This window comes from Sander vitreus, chromosome 6 (genome assembly GCF_031162955.1).
Source record: "Sander vitreus isolate 19-12246 chromosome 6, sanVit1, whole genome shotgun sequence".
Lineage (NCBI taxonomy): Eukaryota > Metazoa > Chordata > Actinopteri > Perciformes > Percidae > Sander > Sander vitreus.
Window position 1 is genome coordinate 20,101,885 of NC_135860.1, and position 22,799 is coordinate 20,124,683.

Below are 22,799 nucleotides of genomic sequence, written 5' to 3' on the forward strand. Positions count from 1 at the left end.
CACAAAACACAACTCTTTTTTTTGACATCATCGATGCTTTTTTAACTGTTGATCATTATGCCTTACTGTGCTACCAAGTGAACTTCTGATTTATAAAACACTGGGGTTATTCTAGCAAAAAAATTTACCATATAACACTTCTTTTCTTTTAGCAGTGGTGATCATTTTTAATTATTATTTAATTAGCCTACCACTCATGGATAAAGCAGGGAAAACAGTTGTCTGTACTATAAACTTACTGTTGGCTTACAGTAAACTCCCCGTTAAAATCCATTATTTTTTATCGCCTAAATACTGTCATTATCCTAACAACACTGAACAAACTGCCTCTCACACAACCCAGTATCCGTCTTTAGCCAAAATCAGTATTAGTTTTCCACCACTGTCCCTGGGCATGTTCAGGCTCTCTGGCTTTATAATCCTGGGCATATTCTAACATCCTTAACCCAGCAGCAAGCTTTGTTTTTGGGCGTTAGTCCAGCTCTGCTCTTGGGAGGTCCAACAGCTTCTCCAAAACCCCTCCAGTAATTTTTTTGGCGTGAAGGATTTTTATTTTCAATCTCGCTGTCCCAATCCCCGGGACGATTAGAGGTCGTCACAGAGCAGTTTATAGAAAGTGCAGAGCAACAAAATGTTGTTTTGGAAAGTTGTAATGGTCCCTTGTGTGATTGAATAGGCTTGGAACAGCAACATTAAAAGTAAAAAAAAACAGCTTGTACAATACAGAAACAGAAATAGTTTGCTTATCTTTTAATAATTTTTACTTTCCGGAAAATCTTGTTTATCTAAATCCCCCAGGAGTCGAGGTTGTCCAAGAAAATTAAATCTTCTGCTTAGACATTCATTGAAATTCCTCACCAGGTCTTCTTCAAACTCAGAAATTTTAATAGAATATAGTTTCATCTTTCTAATGCTTGTGCTCATGATCTCAATCCACAAATTGCATCAGAGATCTGAGGCTCTGACACAGGTTGTACAGTGCCCCACAGTGCTAATACATCGTTACCACGGGTCGCATTAATGCTTGCAATGTAGAATGTTTGCTGAGGAAACAGCTCATTTTCTGTCCTTCTGTAATAATCAAACTTCACAGTATGCATTGCACTGAAGATACAAGGCAACTGGTGCAACACATTCCTCACATTCTGCCAGAGTGAGACAATTTGGCCATTTTTACCTTAAATATTTGTTTAAGGCCAGCAAATCAAGAGACAGCCCATTAATCTGACATTATCCAATTAAAATCAGCCGGTGTTGCTTAGGAGCCATTTACCAAGTCTATTAGGCACTCAACTTTGGTTTAAAATAGCCCTGGTGCACTCAGTCACCTTTCATTTGTACATGTGACTCCTGCAACCAAACTAAATCTCTCTCTCTCTCTCTCTCTCTGACTCTCTCGTCAGCATGAGGTCACTGTCTGATCTAAGCCCAAGGATGTCATTTCCTTCATAAACAAGTCCAACTTCCTCTCGAGGGTCCCTATCAGCTGAGCTTATCCTGTGAGTGCCCCAGTGGGACTTGAGTTCATTTCAGTGTCCTTCCCTCCCCCACCTATACAGCTAAGCCCTGTATTATTTTGTATTAATGTTGAACAGCTGCATGGAACTATATTTACTATTTTCACCATACTGTCTTTAGTTCTACAGTGTTTGACACGGAATAACAATCCTGGTGTGCTGTAGAATCACAGAGGACCAGTTTGGTGAATCAGAGGTTATACCTGTATGTATGTCTACTTTAATTTACCTGACTCACAGCACAAATTAACTGAGTTAAAGCATCTGACTTTTCACTGGGTTGCTGGTGGAGCAGTGTTTGGTTTGTACAGCAGTGTGGCGAGCAACCACAACTTACACTGGTGTCAAACATCTCTCAGGCACCACAGTGTGTGGAATTCAACAGCTTCACCCTGACCATTTAAAAGGCCCTGCACTCCTACAGATTTATTCAAGTGCAGCTTGTAGTTCTGTAAATCAGCAAGGTAAGGGGAATGGTTATGAAATGTTTTTTTGGGGGGTTTATAGAGTGAGGCACAGCTGTAGCCTGCCTGCAACAACATGGGCTTGGTTACCATATTCTGCCAAGGTAATCACAATCTAGATGAGCTTTAAAGCTGATGGTTGCTGGTGGGGGGAAAAAGGGACCTGTTTTCTTTGCCAAACCCCCTACTCACTCTGTTTCTCAGGGAAGGTTGATATGGGTTAGGCTACACACCCATGTGTTTTAACAGTTTTCCACCACATGTGTTATCAGCTGAGCCATGAATGTGGGAAAGCCCCGCAGGCAGAATGACATCATGCCCTGTGTAAAAGTAGATATAGTTTAACACACAAGGGTGTAACTGGGAAAATGTAGGAAATGGGAGAGATTGTTGAAAACAACCGAAACAACACTGTTTTAAAGTACTTGGCTTTTCTGAGCACCATTTGCAAAGGTACAAAACTACACTAAAACAGGGATGATAACTCCAATATTTGTATAAGACTGTGTTAGATTTGACTTTTAGTAAGAGCTTTGAGCTCAGCCTGTATTGATGTGTTTTACTACAACATGGCTAAAGCCATTGATCTTCAGCTTCAAATTGATTTTTGATGTACTAGCCCTTTAAAAGCTCTGACATAGTCAGCTGTTTAGTGTTGAAATGTTCTAACAGTTAAAAGCTTCTCTGCATGTGTTATCAGTTTAGCCATAATGAGCGTGAAGCCCAGTGGCAGAGTGAGTGACATAATTTATAGTTTAGAACTAACACACAGGGGTGGAATTGGAAAATAGCAGGGAATCTTTGGAAATAAGTGATAATTACAAAAAAGATTGAATACAATGGAAACAATGATGTCTACAGTTTGTCTGGGGTATGGCTTCATGATGATATACAGTTATTCACTCACATTTGAAACTTGAGCATGTTGAAGTAATTGTTTTTGACGGTAATACAAATAGTGAGCACAGTGTCTCATCAGTGCTGAGCCAATAGAGGATGCATTGCTTCTTCACTGGAGCCTACAGTTGTAACTCTACATACATTGTTTTTTGGGGGGCAAGTAATGATGACACTAGAACAGCCTAATAATTTTAGTTTCTTTCATCTTGTCAACTTGTGATTGGGTTAGGGTTAGAGAGTTGGTCCTGTATGTTCTTGCTCAGCTTTAAGAAGAAGGAACTCCTTCTGAAAACCAAAAGAAGGACTTTATTTTAGTAAACACAATACAAATAACACAATATAAAATATGACAGCAGATACTAAATATTAATAACACCCAAGAGAGACATGTTTCAACTGTGATGTAAAAACTGCCTAACAATGCCATAACTTTGTGTTTTTGTGTGTTTATGATATTTAATTTATATACAATATACGATATGTGTTATCTAATGATGTAACATTGCAGAAAGAGTTTAATTAGTATTGCTATTACAATATTGCTCATATACATTTCAGCAAAAATTTGTTGAAAAAAATCTGTTGAAAAGCCAGTTAATAATACAGGACCAAATTACATTATCAACTGACCAAATGATTTACTCATTCAGATTACTATCATTTTACTGCTGCGTGTGTTTCAAACATATTAGACATTTGATTTTGATAATGGGATAGGACTTTTTGGTGAACATTGTAAGACCAACAAATCATGTTATAATTCAAAGTACACTTAATTTCCCCTCCAATTCATGGTACATTAATGATATCAATATTAATAGATACATTACTGAGGACATTAGGAGTAGTAGTGCCCCACTCAGCAATGGGGTTTTGATTAAAAGAGGTAAATCAGCTGAAGTCATATGAGCGCTGGTTTTTCCTCTACAAGTACACTACCAAGAGAGACGTGGTGAACTGCTCATATCGTTAAACTAAAAGGAAAAAAAGGCTTTAGGGAAGATTACCTCATCATTGTCATCTCCACCATGACCACTGCACTGACCAGCACCATCATCATCAACACCGCTCTAACCAACATCATCATCATCTTCCAGAGCTCAGCGCACTAGTATAATACGTTGAGATTTAGAGCCCTGTTGGAAAGATGACATCATTCTTTTTTTCCCTGTCTATAACTCTCCCGGGTACAACTGACAGAGCTGAAGAGCAGGGAAGTAGTTTTGAAAATGATGTGATGTGTTGGCATTTGTGCAGGAATTGCCAGCTGCTTTGCAGTCTACATTGCACAGAAAAGGCCCTGTAGGAAAGTTGACATCATTCTCATGCCGCAGAACAATAACTGGCATCCCTAATCTTCTGACATAAAATTGACATATGTCTGGAAGAGGGGAGATATATGACAAGAATGAAATCATTGGCCCTTTTGCAATAATCGTCAGCTGTTTGGCGTTCTGGAAATAAATGGAGGGGATTGAAGTGTTTTAACAGAGCAGCAGCCTTACCAGAGACACGGCTCATGAACTATGACTGTAATAGTCCAAACCTTCCTTGTGAAATGCTGTCATACATCTTTGTGCAATGTTCCACATGTATCTACGCTGTAATGTCTAAAATCAGTTAATAACCCTCTGGAGTGTGACTTCAGTCTGCCCTTGGGGTAAATGACATAATTCCCAGACACTGGGAACATATTGTTAAACTTGAAACTGATATAAAAAATGGGGACACGAGAAGGTTGAAAGCATTTGATTAATCATAACGACATTGGAGAGCTCGTGGTTAAAAACCTAAAACCCATCATGTTTGGATCTAAACACAGAGTAGTAAGCCTCCTCCACCCTCCAAATGGTTTGGATTGTAGGAAGTAAATTAGTAAAACTTGGAAGCAGAGAGTCAACTGCCATAAGTGCTTGATGGAATCATTCAGCTGTGTTTAACTAAAACCAAAGTGCTACAGGCAAAATTAGTGAAATCCTACTGGCTGGGGTAATGCTAACTGACTTAAATAGTGGTGTGTAGGACTCCTCTGGTGGATTAGCAACCTGAAAGTGACAGCATGGTGGGAAATGATGACCACAGCGCTAGAAAGGTATGTGTTTGTTAGCTGTCAGCAGTTTCCTAAGGAGTGAGTGTGTGTGTGTGTGTGTGTGTGTGTGTGTGTGTGTGTGTGTGTGTGTCTGTGTAAATAGTTTTGGTAGATGATGTGCCACTGAAAGAGAAATGCCAAATGCCCCAAATTCCAGAGACACACTCATGCATGCACATACACACACAACTATAGCAAAGTGGTGTTTTTTCACAGACAGCTATGTGATGTCATCTTGCTTAAATCTAGCTCTGGCAAAATACATCACTTAATGTGTCAGTGTAGGGTGTGGGAGTGTGTACTCATAATAATACCGCAGTAAATGTCTATGCCTGTCACTTTTATTGATTTTATAGAAGTCAACACGTGCCTGCCATCTGAGTCATATATACAGTATATTAAACATGTGTCAGTGTGTTATTTTTCTTTGTCCATATTTGTGTGTTTGAGTCATCTTCACCCACTTACAAACACATATACACTGTATTTGGCCATTGCTTCCTTACTGCAATTCCTCTAATGACCACTAGATGCTGAATCCAAGAAAACTCTACTGTATGAAGTGGCTGAGATTGAACCCTGCATCTGCCTTTTATACACAAAGTCAAATCAATCAACATTACAGTCTCAATAGATAATTTTCCTTCTAATGTTTGTCTTGGAGGGGATCTGGAAAACATAGTAATGTTAAGAATGTATTAGTAAGAGAGCTATGATTGGAAGCTTGATTGACAAGTAGTCTGAGCACTTTCAGCTGTGCTGTTTGCAACTTGCTTGTCACTTCAACCAGGCCCCACCCCATTTCAGTGCATTTTGATTATTATATTTATGCTACTAACACGTTGGTACTGGCAAGATTCAATCATAACTGTTAGCTCTATGGGTTGGTATGATAGAGAAAGTGCTCGCTTCTTAACCTACAAGTCCTGATCATGAGGGTCTACTGTTGAAGATGATGAGCTCCATACAGATCACAGTTCATATGATGATGTATATGTAGTCTTTTCCTGGCCTGCTTTTTACGTAATACACCACCCTGCAGCATGCTAATTATGTCAATAAAATCAGGGGCAGTTGTGAACAGCTATCTAGATCCTCTATCTGCATGCAGTACCTCTCTTTCAGGCACATACAGTACTGGGTGGCCACATTATCATCTAGTTAATTTGAATCAACATTTCATAAACACACAGTTTGGCTCAGGTTGACAGGGTCATCTGTTGGATTCGCACGTGATCTGGAAGAAGGATTACAGAAGTAACACCTTTCATTGCTGGGACCACTGGATATTGCTAACCATACAAGGGCCTGTGGGCATTACAAATCTGAATCACTAATATATAATGAATCACTCTAAAAGACAGAGCACAGAGCTATAGTAATAAGAGCAGTTTGTCATGCCCATACAAGTAGGATTCACCATGCCGGGAGGTTGACTCAGTCTTCTAAGGGGTGATGGCATCACTGTCTGAATAATGAAAATCTAAAGCCTCAAGTGCACTGTATACTTTACACTCTCTTCAGATGTGTCCTTAGGCACAATGCAGCTGGGTCTCTGACTCACGTGAGTCACGCTGATGTCGATAGAGGAAACATTGTGTATTGTCTTTGAATCGAAGAGGAAAGGAGTCTGCTGGCTGAAACCACGTGACTCATTTGCCAAGGTCCATAAAGCAACTTCCTCGAATCGGATCTGATAACATGATCTGTAAAACTGTCTGGTGCTTTGAGCTCCGGCTGTTACATGGGGATGTGAAGGTATCATGTATGACAAAGCTATAGCTGATTGCCTTTGAGAAGCTGAAAATCTGACCGTTAAGTACTGGTGAAAGGGGTTATTTTGACATCCACAGAGCAACATGTTTATAGTCCATATATGTACAGTCAGGTCCATAAATATTGGGACATCGACACATTTCTAATCTTTTTGGCTCTATACACCACCACAATGGAGTTCAAATGAAACGAACAAGATGTGCTTTAACTGCAGACTTTCAGCTTTAATTTGAGGGTATTTACATCCAAATCAGGTGAACGGTGTAGGAATTACAACAGTTTGTGTGCCTCCCACTTTTTAAGGGACCAAAAGTAATGGGACAGATTAACAATCATAAATCAAACTTTCACTTTTTAATACTTGGTTGCAAATCCTTTGCATTCAATTACAGCCTGAAGTCTGGAAGGCATAGACATCACCAGACGCTGGGTTTCATCCCTGGTGATGCTCTGCCAGGCCTCTACTGCAACTGTCTTCAGTTCCTGCTTGTTCTTGGGGCATTTTCCTTCAGTTTTGTCTTCAGCAAGTGAAATGCATGCTCAATCGGATTCATGTCAGGTGATTGACTTGGCCATTGCATAACATTCCACTTCTTTCCCTTAAAAGACTCTTTGGTTGCTTTCGCAGTATGCTTCGGGTCATTGTCCATCTGCACTGTGAAGCGCCGTCCAATGAGTTCTGAAGCATTTGGCTGAATATGAGCAGATAATATTGCCCGAAACACTTCAGAATTCATCCTGCTGCTTTTGTCAGCAGTCACATCATCAATAAATACAAGAGAACCAGTTCCATTGGCAGCCATACATGCCCACGCCATGACACTACCACCACCATACTTCACTGATGAGGTGGTATGCTTTGGATCATGAGCAGTTCCTTTCCTTCTCCATACTCTTCTCTTCCCATCACTCTGGTACAAGTTGATCTTTGTCTCATCTGTCCATAGGATGTTGTTCCAGAAATGTGAAGGCTTTTTTAGATGTTGTTTGGCAAACTCTAATCCGGCCTTCCTGTTTTTGAGGCTCACCAATGGTTTACATCTTGTAGTGAACCCTCTGTATTCACTCTGGTGAAGTCTTCTCTGATTGTTGACTTTGACACACATACACCTACCTCCTGGAGAGTGTTCTTGATCTGGCCAACTGTTGTGAAGGGTGTTTTCTTCACCAGGGAAAGTATTCTTCGGTCATCCACCACAGTTTTCCGTGTCTTCCGGGTCTTTTGGTGTTGCTGAGGTCACCGGTGCGTTCTTTCTTTTTAAGAATGTTCCAAACAGTTGATTTGGCCACACCTAATGTTTTTTGCTATCTCTCTGATGGGTTTGTTTAGATTTTTCAGCCTAATGATGGCTTGCTTTACTGATAGTGACAGCTCTTTGGATCTCATATTGAGAGTTGACAGCAACAGATTCCAAATGCAAATAGCACACTTGAAATGAACTCTGGACCTTTTATCTGCTCCTTGTAAATGGGATAATGAGGGAATAACACACACCTGGCCATGGAACAGCTGAGCAGCCAATTGTCCCATTACTTTTGGTCCCTTAAAAAGTGGGAGGCACATATACAAACTGTTGTAATTCCTACACCGTTCACCTGATTTGGATGTAAATACCCTCAAATTAAAGCTGAAAGTCTGCAGTTAAAGCACATCTTGTTCGTTTCATTTCAACTCCATTGTGGTGTATAGAGCCAAAAAGATTAGAATTGTGTCGATGTCCCAATATTTATGGACCTGACTGTATTTATGTCTCATTTGGGTTTAGTTGTTTTAATTTTCAGGGGGAGATGGGAGAGTGTTTGAATCAGACTTCAACATGTGATCAGACGATGACTGAAGGGCCTCCATGTGATTGAAAGGTCACCTGAAACTCTCACCCAATCACTTTTGGAATAACTTGTTTGTTGCAACAAAAGCACACTGCTGAAATTGTCTTCCTTCCTGTGGAATGACAATGCTTCCTTGTTTATGCAGTTGCCATAAAAACACAATCAGCCACAAGTCAACACTGACTGACTCCAAACAAGCTGGATTATTGCTCTAATTAAGCTTTAATAAGCCCTTATTAAACGGCCGTAGGCCTCGTTTGGCGGTTCATTAAGTCATTTCATCCTTTTAGTTCTTCATTAAGTCTTTTTTCTTCTCTCTTTTCTTCTCAGGGAGTGTGGGAGTGGCAAGGTCTGGGAGATCACGACCTTAATTCTCTCCAAGACAGACGGTTTAATTAACACCGGAGGAATCCTCACTGGCTCCAGACCTCTACAATGGGAATGTACAGGGGAATTGGATTGCCAGGGTAAGGCACTAAGCTAATGTGTTTTTTACTGGCTATATATACTAATAACCTTTTAAATTGCAGCTACCGTGTTCCCTGCATTTATGATGTAATTAGATGTTAATATTGAATGCATAAAAAACATATACAAATTATAAATATGCATGTAATTTAGCAGTGTTTTAGAGAAATGCCTGATAACAACACCATGTTAAATGTAAACAGCTTTGTATTACCAGACTGCAACATGAGGAATAGGGAGTAAAGTAAATGTACAAATACAATGCAGGCCGGAGAGCTATACTGGCCCAGAATATATAAAACTATTCAAATAGAAAAACTGACAAAAGAAAAATTGCAACAGAGGGTTACCTCTGTTGGTACTTCCCCTTCATTGTGCATCCAACTATGTGCAGTTTCCCACAGTCAACACTGATATTTCAGCTGCAACAGTTCTCACAAAATGATACTGGCACCTCACCTTTGTGTAGGTTGTTTACAGTTAGAAACAGGAAATGTTGACCTAATCATTTCATAGTGAAAGTGAAGAAGATGAAACACCACAGCAGCCTGGAGCAGCCTGGAGTGGGTAACCAGGACAACTTTCTAAATGTTCCACAAATAATCATCCATAGTTAACCTCACAGATTTTTTGTTTATACATAAAAAGTTAAATTAATTAATGTTGACAGTGTTACAGGCTTTACACTCTTTTAGGCCCAACATTGGTGGTATTTTATCAACCTGCGTCACTGGTTTGCACTTTGCAATGAACTTTCCACTCATTATCTCTTTAAACAGAAATTATATCTGTTTCTGAATGCAATTTTAAAATACCACTTGGGGATGTGGAACACATGGATGTCATGCATTTTTTGACAAATATTTAGTGTACACTTGGATTTATGGTAGTTGAATTTCAGAATAACTGATACCAGTATAGAACAACAAGATGCGAAAGGGACACACACACACATCCTCCAAACCTATTTTAATTAATTAAATATTAGAACCTCATCACTACAACTGTCCTTTTGAAGAGTGCAATGCAAACGGTTTACCCTAAAGCTGAAAATGTAAAGATTACAGTAAGTAACACCTGCATGTTTTTGTGTTTGCTATGTGTGGGGGATTTCCAGTTCTGTGTGGAACATTTAGAGGTGAACTTTGCACTATCAGACCTTTTTCCCTTCTCACATGTCAATAAACAGCACCTGAGTGACTGTTGGCTGTTAGCAGTGAAGAAAGTTATACCCCAGGGAATCTTAAGGGAAACAGGGGTCTTAGTTATTACGACACAATGCGATTTAAATTGCATACTGATCAGTATGGACTTATTGTATGAACATTGATAGTTCTGTCTCCCAAAAGTGAAAAAAGACAATAAATAAACCAGAGATGAGGATGTCTTAGCTATGCTGGGTGACTGAGGGTGCAGGTGTGTATTAAGACAGACAGAGATAAATTACTGAAGCAGTAACACATGGAGAGTGGGCCAAATTGAACCATCTATTTTGACTGAAGGAGATGTGTATGTGTGATAGAGTGAGAGAGAGATACAGAGATTGTTTGTGTGTGTATGAACGCATGAACGCGAGAATGCCTTTGCATGTTTATTAACAGTTTGGATCCTGCTGAGGTGACAGATGTTCATGGCAGAAAAAGGTAGAGATTAAGGAGGTGAGTGTGTGAGTGTGTACGTGTGCGAGGGGAAGTATTCTGTCCCATGTAAGTCAGAAAAACTGTCCTTCACCTGTCTGTGTTGCCTTCACGACATTGTGTGTGTGTGTGTGTGTGTGTGTGTGTGTGTGTGTGTGTGTGTGTGTGTGTGTGTGTGTGTGTGTGTGTGTGTGTGTACTGTATGTTGGCATGATTTAGTGCTAGACAGGTAACACTTCCCCCTTCAGCTATGAAGTGATTGAGTTTCCTGAAGCTTCAGCAGATGTCCAAACCCCAGGACTCACCCTCTGCCTCTTTCTGTCTTCTTTGCTTTGGATGTCTATGAGCCCCTATTTACATTATAGTCTTACTGTCTTCCTTGATGCTTTGTCTCACCCATTTTCACCAACTGCTGCAGTAGATCATGTATATATTCAACATACATATACACTACATAGATATACAGACACACATACACATAATCATGCTCCCACACACAGTCAGAAACACAACGAAGTGCTGGTTTGGATATTATGCAAAATCATAGCTCCTGTATAGGCTTACACACACACACACACACACACACACACACACACACACACACACACACATATATATATATATATATATACATATATATATACATATATACATATATATATACATATATATATACATATACATATATATATATATATATACATATATACATATATATATATATATATATATATATATACATATATATATATATATATATATATATACATATATACATACATATATATATATACATATATATATACACATATATACATATATATATATATATACACATATATACATATACATATATATATATACATATACATATATACATATATACATATACATATATACATATATATATATATATGTCAAGTGATTAGTTACACAATTAGGACACGTTCTATTAAAAAGCAGAAGCTCTAACTGTTTGTACCTTTTGCAAAGGGAGAAATGAAACTTGTGAAGTCAGTTGAAGCCAGATATGAGTTAAGATGTTTTACATGTTGTTGCCTTGTTTGAAAAACAAGTCCAACATGATCCAGCACACAAAATATAAGATAAGAGCTACCTACCAAATAGTTTTTTTTTAAAAGCTCACAATTTGTCATTATTTTAAGGTGAATCAGCCATCCTGTTACAGTAATTAGCCTGTCCAGACAGTTCTGTGAAATGCAGAATAATGTTACAATGTCCACCTTTGCTGCATATTTTAAAATGGTAATTATTCCAATAAAGTATTGGATATTACGTAATTACTGTGGGTACTATGCGGTTCAAATATATTTCAGTCAAGTCTAAATCTGGAAATTGGGGGGAGAGGCTTTGGAATGCTGAACCCACAAGATCAACTTTGTCTGCTGAGCAGGCCAACCCTTAGCTGTGTTTTCTAATTGGCTGTAATTGTAGCTGTAGTCTACTCAATGAAAGCAATCAAAGCAAGCAATTACAAGACATTGGTCACCAGCCCTCGGGGCACAACTTCAGACTAGGGGACATTCACATGCATGTGCACAAATACACAAGCGGACACAAACACATATACAGGCAGTCACCCACACATTTCCTGTGTGTTTCATGTAAGACGGTCTTTTCTTCTTTCTGTTTAGAGAGGAAGTGTGAGTCTAATGACTTTTCCTATGCGTCACAAACACTGCATGTGGGAGGCAGACAGACACACGTGTGTGCATGTGAGACTTTACACATATATTTATGAGTTTGTGAAAAGCTTGATTCATGCAGGTTTTGTTCTGAATTTGTTAGAGGCTTCACGTGTATTTACGAGTTTGTGTTTTTGGGGAAACTTCACATTTGTGTTTGTTTCTGTCTTTGGAGGAAAGTTATGTTCGTGTTTATGTGTTCGCAGGAAATGTGCACACTCAGCTGCTGTTGAGTATTTTTGGTCTGTCTCTAAAAAACAAGTTTGTCTCTGAGGAATTTTACACATATGGTTGTTTCAGTGTGTGCATTTGATGGGACCATGTGTGCTTGTCAGACACTTCTGTATGTGCTTGTAATGAAGGGTGACTATACAGTACTGTATCTGCGTGCAGGTTTTTTTTTTTTTGCATGTGCCTCTTGCGCAGTTCTTGTAAACACCGCTACCACTGAGACCTCACACCGTTTGTAAAACTCGCTGTTTTTCTGTTTCTTTGTATCACTCAAACTATCTCTGTATCGATCCTAATCAATAATTTATTTCTTATGAGAATTACTGTGGACCGAGTTGGAATTTCATTTATAATTTGTTGTAGTAATATATCCTATCTTTATGATGGTTGCTACCAATACACCTCCTGGCTTTCACATCAGTGTCCCATAAGATTATTTTAAAGCTTTGAATGAGAATTCTACCCTAAAATCAATTAAAAGCTTTGAAAAAAAGTCAGCTTGTTAAAAACAATTTTAAGAAGTTTTAGAAACATTTTCAGGGTTTGAATTTGTATTTCCAAAGGATACAAGGGATGCAAAGAAAATAACATACTGCTCCCTGTTGTCATTCCTTTAGTCTACATCTACAGAATGGGTACTACATATTGATTTCAATTATTAAGAAAATAGAAATGACAAATGTAGTGTTTTATTATACAGTATAGATGCCATTTCCTGTGCATAGTTGACACTGCAACTAATGAAACTATTATGGTTAGATAAATTACCTTTGGCATTGCTTTCACTTATGATGGCATGTCAGTCTTGTCTAACTTAACCAACCAATATTTGTTACTAAACTCTCAATGTAAACTGAGTAATGAATTGATCATTCAATTTATTAATAATGTGGTTCACTGATGCAAGGCTCCCTTACTATATATCCACACAACCAAAACAACAAAAGTCTCTTTTCAGTCACCTTTGGGTTTAAATATCTCAAACAATGTTAAACAATCAAGTGTCTATAGCTCTAAACCACATCTCCAAAAGTCTGAATAATTCTTGGGAGTGAAACAAGGTCAGCTAATCCAGCAACGGTTTGTTCCCCAAGATACAGCTGCAGTGAGTTTGCACAGTTCATATGGGGCCACAGAGAAGTGTTCTGCTCAAACCGAGAGCCCATTCAAAGACCAATGTTGGTGCTTAGCTATGAGCAAGGGACTATTGAAACATTATTTTAGGTGAAATGAAAAACAGATTAAAAAACAGTCTGATGATTGGATCCAGGGCCTTTGCTGAACTCTTCTTCCAAACTCATCACTCCCCTTCTCTACCTTTGCTCCCTGGTGCCAACTCCATCATTTCCCTCACTATGTCTTTTGCTTATGGACACCCACTCTCCTTTTCCTTCCTTGTCCTTCTCCCTCTCTGTCATGTCAATCACTTCATCCAGCCTTTTTACCATTCCCTAAATGTAGTTTTCAACTCTTGTTGTTTCCTCCATCTTTTTTTCCTTATGCTTTTCACTCTCTGCGTCTTCCCATCCATCTGTACTTCTCTTTCTCTTGGTCGCTTTTAAATTAATCTTTTTGCAACATAAAATATGCTTCATTGGCTTTATTAGGGAAAATGTGTCACACAGATAGGCGCTTCGCCAGATGTCCAGCTTGACAGGCCTATCGTGGCAATGTAATTCTGTAGATCCAAACTGACCATGCATTTAGTTACAATGCCTCTGTTTCACCCATCATTTTAATGACTCATGCCGCTAAAATGTATTCTCAATCAAGCATTTACAGAATTTTGTTTTGGATGATGTGTAATTCCAGCATTGCAGTTATATTGCATTATAGTTAGTTCAATTGTTTTTTGAATATGGACTCGTCTTAGACCTTTGAGTTGCATCAATTTTGACCAAATTTTGTTATAGCAGTTAAATGGTGGGGATGACTTGGGTTTTGCCTTTTCGCCAGAAACATGTAAAGGCAGTTTTTTTTCTCCTGCTTCCACCCTCTCTCTCTGTTGCTCTCTTCAAACCCCCTCTCTTTCAGCTCCACAGCATCAGCACTGAGACTACTGTTGAGTTCATTTCAGGTCAGACAATGTGCGCTGCCCTGGGGAGATACAGACTGGCTACCAACCAAATAAGTTCTCTCTCTCTCTCTCTCTCTCTCTCTCTCTCTCTCTCTCTCTCTCTCTCTCTCTCGCATTGGAAGCTAAGAAGAGCTCCCGGGAAACCAAATCTGACCATTAGCGCAAATAATAATGATAATACATGAAGTACAGTGTGTCTCTCATACACACACACAATGTATTTATGTCATCATAAATTACAGCAATAATCGCCGGTCTAGCATATGAGAATGGTGCAGTTGGTGTTTTAGCAGTGTGGTGCCTCGATGCCAGGTAATTTTGATCGGTATGTGTCTGTGTGTGCCTGTTTGTTTAAACTCTCTTGGTTTTCCCTGACAAGTTTGATCTGAGTAAACAAGGAGCCAGCCAAATAACTGTGGAGTAAGGAGGAGAGGGGGGGGGGGACAGGGTCAGAAAGTGTGTGAAGCATGAGAAAGGCAGAGGCAAACACTTACTCAGGCTAAACCCTGAAGTCATGGACAGGAAGCTGATATTTTCCCAGACTTACTTTACTCTTTTTTTTGGAGTCTGATCCGACAATTGTAGCTTCCTCTGAGGGGCTAATAATACAACAGAGGCATTGTGCAACGCGTCGTTTCCCTTCGCCTGGTTTAGCAAGACAGAAGGCGTTTACGTGAAATCTTTCCACTCCCAGCGAGGTTTGGGGGAGCATTTACTGCCATCAGATTGGATTGTCACACCATATCGTGATAATGCACTATTATAGTCTGGCTCAGATGAATACACAGACAGTGCTCTAGCTAGTGGCCACTGTACAGTTCTCCATTTCCTGTGTCTGTCTTGCACTGGTATTTTTTTTTAGGTGAAGCAGCTGTGCAGAAAGAATGTGAAATGTGGGAAATATCTCATAACTGGAATGTGGATGGAATTAGACGAAAGCAGCCATAAAAAAGACTTTCAGGATGGATAAACGGTTACACATGCATGTACACTGGTAGCCATTGTTGGGAGTTTGAAGACGTGATCAGACAGAAAGCTAAGCAAATTTTCGCTTTGCATCATTCGCACGCTGGGCCGTTTGTGTTTATTTTCCCCATATAGCCAATATACCAACTGTACAGACGTTAACTGTGTGCTAGCTAGAAACATATTCACCAGTCCTGTGTGTCTGTCTGACTGAACACAGAATACACCAGTAATTCAGGTTCTTGTTATTTTCCTCCAGTCTCTCTTTCCTGTTTAATGGGCCTTACCATGCATTGTCTTTCATAAACTGTATGCATCTAAATCTAATAATCCACTAATATTGTACTTTAGGTATTGTGTATAGATGATTTTATTCTGATAACAGTTAAACTAGCAATTTTGCTCTGAAATCTGATGGTCTAACATCAGGTTTGCATTTATTGCCATTGCAAACAATATGAACTTTGAAAAAATAAGGACATGATGCATATTTCTTTTTCAATCAACTTTTAGTTTCTATTGCCTTAAAGCTATAGTGCATAGTTTATGTCACCCCCATGAGGAATTCTAAGTAATGACAACAACACTGTTGGCGCATCTGCATGACGTAAGCCTTCAGTGATGGCGCACCACCCGCACCCTTCCTCCATGCAGTTGCTAGTAAACGCTACTAGCTAACTAACCCATCAAATCATGGTGGACATGGGGGATTAAAAATGATGACTCCTCAGAAGAGGTAATTATCTTGTAATTTTTATGTCCTTTTAGTCTCCAAATCAGAACGCTGCTGCTGTTGTCCTATCTCAGCGGTGACATAAAACGCATCACTTGAGTTGCTGCGCGTGAATGTCACCGGATTGCGCCTTTTTGTAAACTTAGCCACACTGAGAAATACAAAGAGTTTTGTGGAGCTCATTTGGCAATGGCTTAAATGTAACGGACGTTCATTAATATAAAATAGTCGTGCACTACAGCATTAAGCTCGTGCAAGGTGTTTTTTTTTAACTTATAAAGGCATCTAATAAGTCCTCTAAATGTTGCTTAGTAAACAGTGGAGTATTAGCATTTCTTTAGATTAAAAACAGCCATAATGCTATGCGTCTCATTTGTCCTGTGGGATTGGGCTGAATTTTATTAGAAACTGTGTTGTGGGCACGTGTGGCATTGGGAATAGTCCCACACAGACTTGAAAGTGGAATGTGAGATGAAATTACTTGTTAGATGGATGACTTTTGTACTGTATTTGACACAACCTTATAAAAATATAAGTGATGTTGCAAATGAAATATTAACCCTAGCATTGCTTTTATATTCACTTTATACCAATGCTATACCTACATTGCATTGAACGTGTGGACTTTTATGTTTTGTTAAATTTTAAACAAACACCTTCACTTATTCACCTTTCCTAGACATATAAATGATCAATGGTGGGTTGGGAGATTAGATGATAGTATAAAATTACAAGGAAAGCATTACTTTTACATGAGAAATATGTAGTTTTTATGACCCAGACAGCACAACATTAGACAAAGACAAATCACTGCTTATCCTAGCTTACCCTTGATCATCCCCACAGGCAAAGGAAACTCAGCCTCTCTGGCCAGGTTGAACAGTTTGTTTGTCTGTGTTTGTGTGTGTCTGGGTGTGTGTGACTGTAGCCTTGCATGCATCCCTATCTGTTCATCTGGCTTCTGGCCTGTCTCGCTGTTTGTCTACATGTTTGGCTAACCATGCATCTTTCATTTTATCTGTAAGTCTATCAATTGGTGTGTGTATGTGTGTGTCCATGGGTGAAATGACCACTGGGTTTCCCACTGTGTTGACCACATGCTCCACTCCGTTCTCCTTTCCCCGGGTCCTCCTTTTTAACCCACCTGGCCGCTCTACCTTGACCACCCATGTTGTGCCTTTTTGTGTTGCACTGAATGGTCACATTATTCAGACTTTTTCATCCTTGGGGTTTGAGGCCCCATGTGGGGTCCCTGCAGGTGAAAGTGGTACTCCATGAAAATAAATCCTACCAAATTGCAAACTTACATTCTATAGAAGTGATTCAATCAGCGCTAACTTCACAATTTCAAATGTTCTGTTCAAATAATCTGCTGTCAAGTAAGTCTTTTTTGGCATGTCTGTGTCCACAGCATGGGATATCACCTTCACTGAACAGATCATGCAATGAGCACCACATATGGAGACTTAACTGATACTATAAGAAAATGAAAGTAAACACTGTCAACAGTGCTGCACAGCGCACACTGACTGATAAAGAGCATAACATCAGAAGCCCACTCTGAGAATTAAACACAAACACCTTCATTACCTTCAGAAACTACTACAAAATGATTCACCCTCTCTCTCCATCTGATCTTAAATCCTTTATCCTCATAGCCACATTCTCCAGCAGTCAGAGACAATAAAGGTCTAATTTGTCTTGGCCAGAGCTTATGAGCACAAGTAGGCCATGTGGTTAGTGGGAGTCTCGGGGAATTGCATGTCTTTATGTATAACCTTATCTGTCTAAATGCACGACATTGTTTGTGTGCAGATATACCTGTTTTCTTCCCAGTTCTCTTTGCCTATGTCTTCTCATTATAGCGCTAATTACCCAGGTGTGGACTTAAAAAGGACAGGAGATTTTTTTGTCCAAAGAGAGAAGGTGAACTGACTGATTCCCTTACAATGGGCCTCATTCACCAATATCTTCCTAAGTTTTCTCTTAAATGTGTTCTTAAGAAAGTCCCTAAGAAAAGTCTACGTCTGATTCATGACGTGTTCTTAAACAACAGAATTGTTCGCAGATGTGTTCTTAGAATGATGAATCCCAATGTCTTCGTAAATTGAAAGCTTGTGCCCGTTGCTCCTGTTTAGCATAGATAAACACCCCAATTCAATCAGTCAATTCCCATAAAAGGGCATGAGATGGCAGGGCTGCGTCGTGTGCACACTTAGGGCGCTTTCACACCTGCCTCGTTTAGTTCGGTTGAATCGCACTAGAGTTCGTTTGTCCCGCTGGTGCGGTTCGTCAGGTCAGGTGAGAATGCAGCATTCGCACTCGGGTGTGCACCAAAAGCGGACCAAACAAGCGTACCGAGACCTGCTTGAAGAGGTGGTCTCAGTAGGCTTTCAATCGAACTCTGGAGCGGTTCATGTGGTGAGAACGTGATCTGTACTCGAACAGCATCAACTATACATACTCCGCAAGTCTGAGCTAATGTCTCCTGTAGTCAGGTGTGTTTAGCAATCTGCGACGTGGAAGTTCTTGCGTGATTTGTAATGGCGCATTTTGATACACTTGGATTTTTCCAGGTGTGAAGCCAAACCAAACCAAACCGAGGGCATATCGCTCCAAGTTTACAAACTCACCAACTGATTTGGACCAAAGCAAACGAACTACAGGTGTGAAAACGCCCTAAGAGAAATGTCCAAAAGACGTGGCAAAGACGGTGGAGGCCTCGACTCCAAAAGAAAGAAAAAAATTTGTAATTCTGAAGTGGAGGTACTGCTGCAAGAAGTTAACGAAAAATGAGACATCATATTTAGTAGCGTCAGCAGTGCATACTAAGCAGCAAATAAAACCGATGCATGGAATGCAGTTACTCATGTGAACGCTGTATCCAGAGAAGGGCGTAGAACCAATGAAGTAGAAAAGAAATGGTTTGATCTGAAATCTGATGCAAAAAAAATTACTTCAAAACATAGAACACAGACTCTTGGTGTATAAATAGTGTGATCAATCACTTATTATTGGATGGCAGGGTTTCTCGTTAACATAATTGATGTGAATTAAAGGCAAAACAAAGCAAGTTTATTTATATAGGCCTAGCACAATTCATACACAATGGCAATCCAAAGTGCTTTACAAATGAGCAGTAGTGTGTATTTATTAAAACAAACAAACTTATAATTATGTGTAAAATAATGAAAATAATGAGTTACAAAATGGAGAGAAAGGTTAAATTAATTTAGAACGGACAAAAACGGTATAGCTACTGGTTTTGCGCAAACATGTCAGCTCTAAATTCTGCGTAAGAGTGCTCCTGAGTGTGCGTAGATTCTGTTCTTATTTGGGATTTGTTCTTAGGTAATAAAACATTGGTGAATGCCAGACTCTTCGTGAAAACTGCGTAAGTGGGGTTTAAGAACACATTTGTTCTTAAGAACTTTGGTGAATGAGGCCCAATGTGCTCATTCATTTTTGAAGGCATGTCACTTATATTAAGTTCATTCAGAACAACTGAAATAAGTGCTTGCACCTCTTTGCACTGCTGTAAACATTCACTTGTGCCCTCTTTAAACTTTCTTCCAGTCTCTATTTAAAGGGCAGACGCTAGTAAAACTACCCAGCTGTCTGCTCTCTCTCTTTCTCTCTGTAAACCTAGCCAGCTGTCTGCCCTCCACTTCTGACCTTGTTTTGATGAACACCGTTGTATGTGTGTGTGTGTGTGTGTGTGTGTGTGTGTGAGTGCACATATACGCATGTGCATGTGTGTATACATGCCAATGGGCTTTCAGTGCGACCCTTGACCTTTTGTGAATGACAGGCTAAATCTAGCCACCCCGCCTCTCTCGTCTCCTTTTCTCCCCTGTTTCCTGACTGATAGCCTGTCATGGGGACAAGTGCTCAGGCTTGGACGTTATGTGTGAGTGCTAGTTAGACAGGGAGGGAAAGAGAGCACGTTCAAGTGTGTATTTGTATAGGTGAAGGTGTGTGCACAAGCTAAGGGGGTCACAGAGGAAGACGCTGTCCAGACATTTCAAAAATAACAACCCATATAGTCGTGAAGCTGTGTTTGATTGTGAGTGTGTGTGTGTGTGTGTGTGTGTGTGTGTGTGTGTGTGTGTCGTCGCAAAGAGTATCTGGTAATTATTTAGTCAGGCTTTGACCTTTGACCCTCTCCTTTGACCTCCCGCATCCTGTTCAACTGGAGAGAAGATGGACACACATTCATACATATGCACACCCACACACCCTCTCATTCTCACACTGGGGTTAAAGGGTTTTTTGTGGGCTGGGAGTAAATTCAGAGGTTTAGCGATTTCACCAATGTGGGTAAAAAAACATGACTGAATTATTAAGGAATGTTCCCAAAATTAATCAAACATGTCTCAGAGATGCTTTTAACATACACATTAGTTAGAGACAGGTGACATTCTGTTTTATTACAGCTCATATTTATTTAACAGTTATACCTTGTACACCTGTCTGTATCTATTTTATATTATTGTTACAATGGAGTTTGTAACAGGGCAGAAACATGATTTACCCTGTGAGACACACACAAAGAGGGAGTGGTCCATAGACATTGTGTGGAATGGAGAATGACATTTTTGTCGATTACTGCCAATAACATTACCATTTATTGATTACTGCATGTACCGATATTTTGTTCATTCAACAACATAACCCCAAATTACTGTATACAAACTATCGCCTTGGCAACCAAGGTTCCTTTTCCTGCCAATAAAGGATTAGAAAAGCAGCAGGAGAAGCTCCAGGCTCTTTCCTGCTGGATTACATTACTTCATTCTTTTGTGATAACATCTACTCAAAGCCTCATATTAGCCCTCATTATGCCTGTCTAAGCTTTGTGTATTTGTCTGTGTGTCTATGCGTACTGGGCAGTAGCACCGTTGTACACCTGTACAACGGTGCTACTGCCCAGTACGCATAGTGGGTCTACAGGAGGGGCCCGGGTAGCACCAGTCCCCCCTTGAAATATAATTGCCCCCCCAATCCATTGGGCAAGAGTGCTGTCAATCTGATAAATTTCATTTCCATTGGATCAAACTACTGTCACTTTGCTGCCTGTTCTGCCAATCACTGATTTTCCATTTGGTAAATGGATAAATAATTTAAACACACATTGTATGGCAACTGTGTACTTTGTTGAAATTTTGAGGCCACTTTAGAAGTATATTAAACTCGCTGTAGAGCACTTGTTGCTGTAAGAAATAAATTCTGTATTGCATTTTATTTCTGTTTTGTTTCCTATAATCTGAAAAATGTGTACTTCAAGGTTTTCTTTGTTGAAGTTTGAGGCAAGTTTATTGTAAGTGTATTACACTTTATTTTTATACAGTTCTGTGAAAAAAAATCTTCCCAGCCCTTGTCACATGACCAGTTAATGTTTCCATGATGGCTATCTGAGTTTTTGCCTTAAGAGCCCATAGAAAATGTGTATTGTAATTGGATACACAACTTGTTAAAAAAAAATAAAAACAAGTGAAATTAATAATGAATGTGTTCTATCCTATCCAATATTTCCTATATTTTCTATGTTGTATTCTGATAAAATCCCCTGGGCCTCCCCTGACTGATTATTGGCCCCCCGTGCTGCCCCACTTACAAAATCCTGGAATAGCTCCTGCTGGTGTATGATGTATCCTGTTTGTCACGTTGTATATCCATATATATATCCATAAGACATACTTGTCTTAAATGTCTTTTTTATAGCAGATAAATGACTGACAATTACTTCTTATCTCATCTCTTAGCTACATTCTTCCCAACCCTTAAGACCCCTGGCTGTACTAAAGCAACAGTGCAGACAGAAATTTAGGTATGGTGCCTTCCCAATATATATTGATCAAATATAAATGGTTAATCTGGTTATACTTTTGCTTTGATCAGATTTGAATGAGGTAATTACACTAGTTCTAAACATTGTGGTTACATTGTCAAACCCATATCTAACCACTGCAAATATCCCAGCAGTGATAACAGCAAAAATCCTCATGAGATATTTCAAAATATAACATTGAGAAAAAAATGTATCGGTGCATGATGACATTTATTTTTACCAGTCTTCCCAAGGTATCAAACATTAAAACACACACAATAAAACAGAGTACAGCAGTATAGAAAACAAAGTAAAAACAATAAAAAATAAAGCAGTGAAGTGGAATTCAATAAAATCACTTGAAAGAGCAGACTCAATTATGGTCAGACTTGAGTTTAGCTGGAGGGGAAAACTTTGTTTTTAAGTGCCATGGCTGGGTGAATGGGTTGACTTGGTGCTTGGGTGAGATATTTGTTTGGGCAGTGTGTGTGTGAGTCTTTTCGTGCGAGGGTGTGGGTGTGTTTGTGTGTGGATGTTAACGGATGTCTGTGTATGTAAGCCACACAGCCCCTATC

The 22,799-nt window shown here is 39.4% G+C and overlaps 1 long non-coding RNA gene across 6 annotated transcripts in view; it reads left to right on the forward strand.

Annotated features, from left to right (window-relative positions):
- Positions 1–22,799, forward strand: part of LOC144519896 (uncharacterized) — a 93,866-nt gene that overhangs the window by 47,135 nt on the left and 23,932 nt on the right. For 4 of the 6 annotated variants that reach the window (XR_013502146.1, XR_013502149.1, XR_013502147.1 and 1 more), the window contains exon 3: positions 8,907–9,043. This is a non-coding gene — a long non-coding RNA (uncharacterized LOC144519896). Of the gene's footprint in view, positions 1–8,906; positions 9,044–12,367; positions 12,418–22,799 lie in introns of those variants that run through there. The other 2 variants (XR_013502150.1, XR_013502145.1) reach the window with 2 other exon arrangements.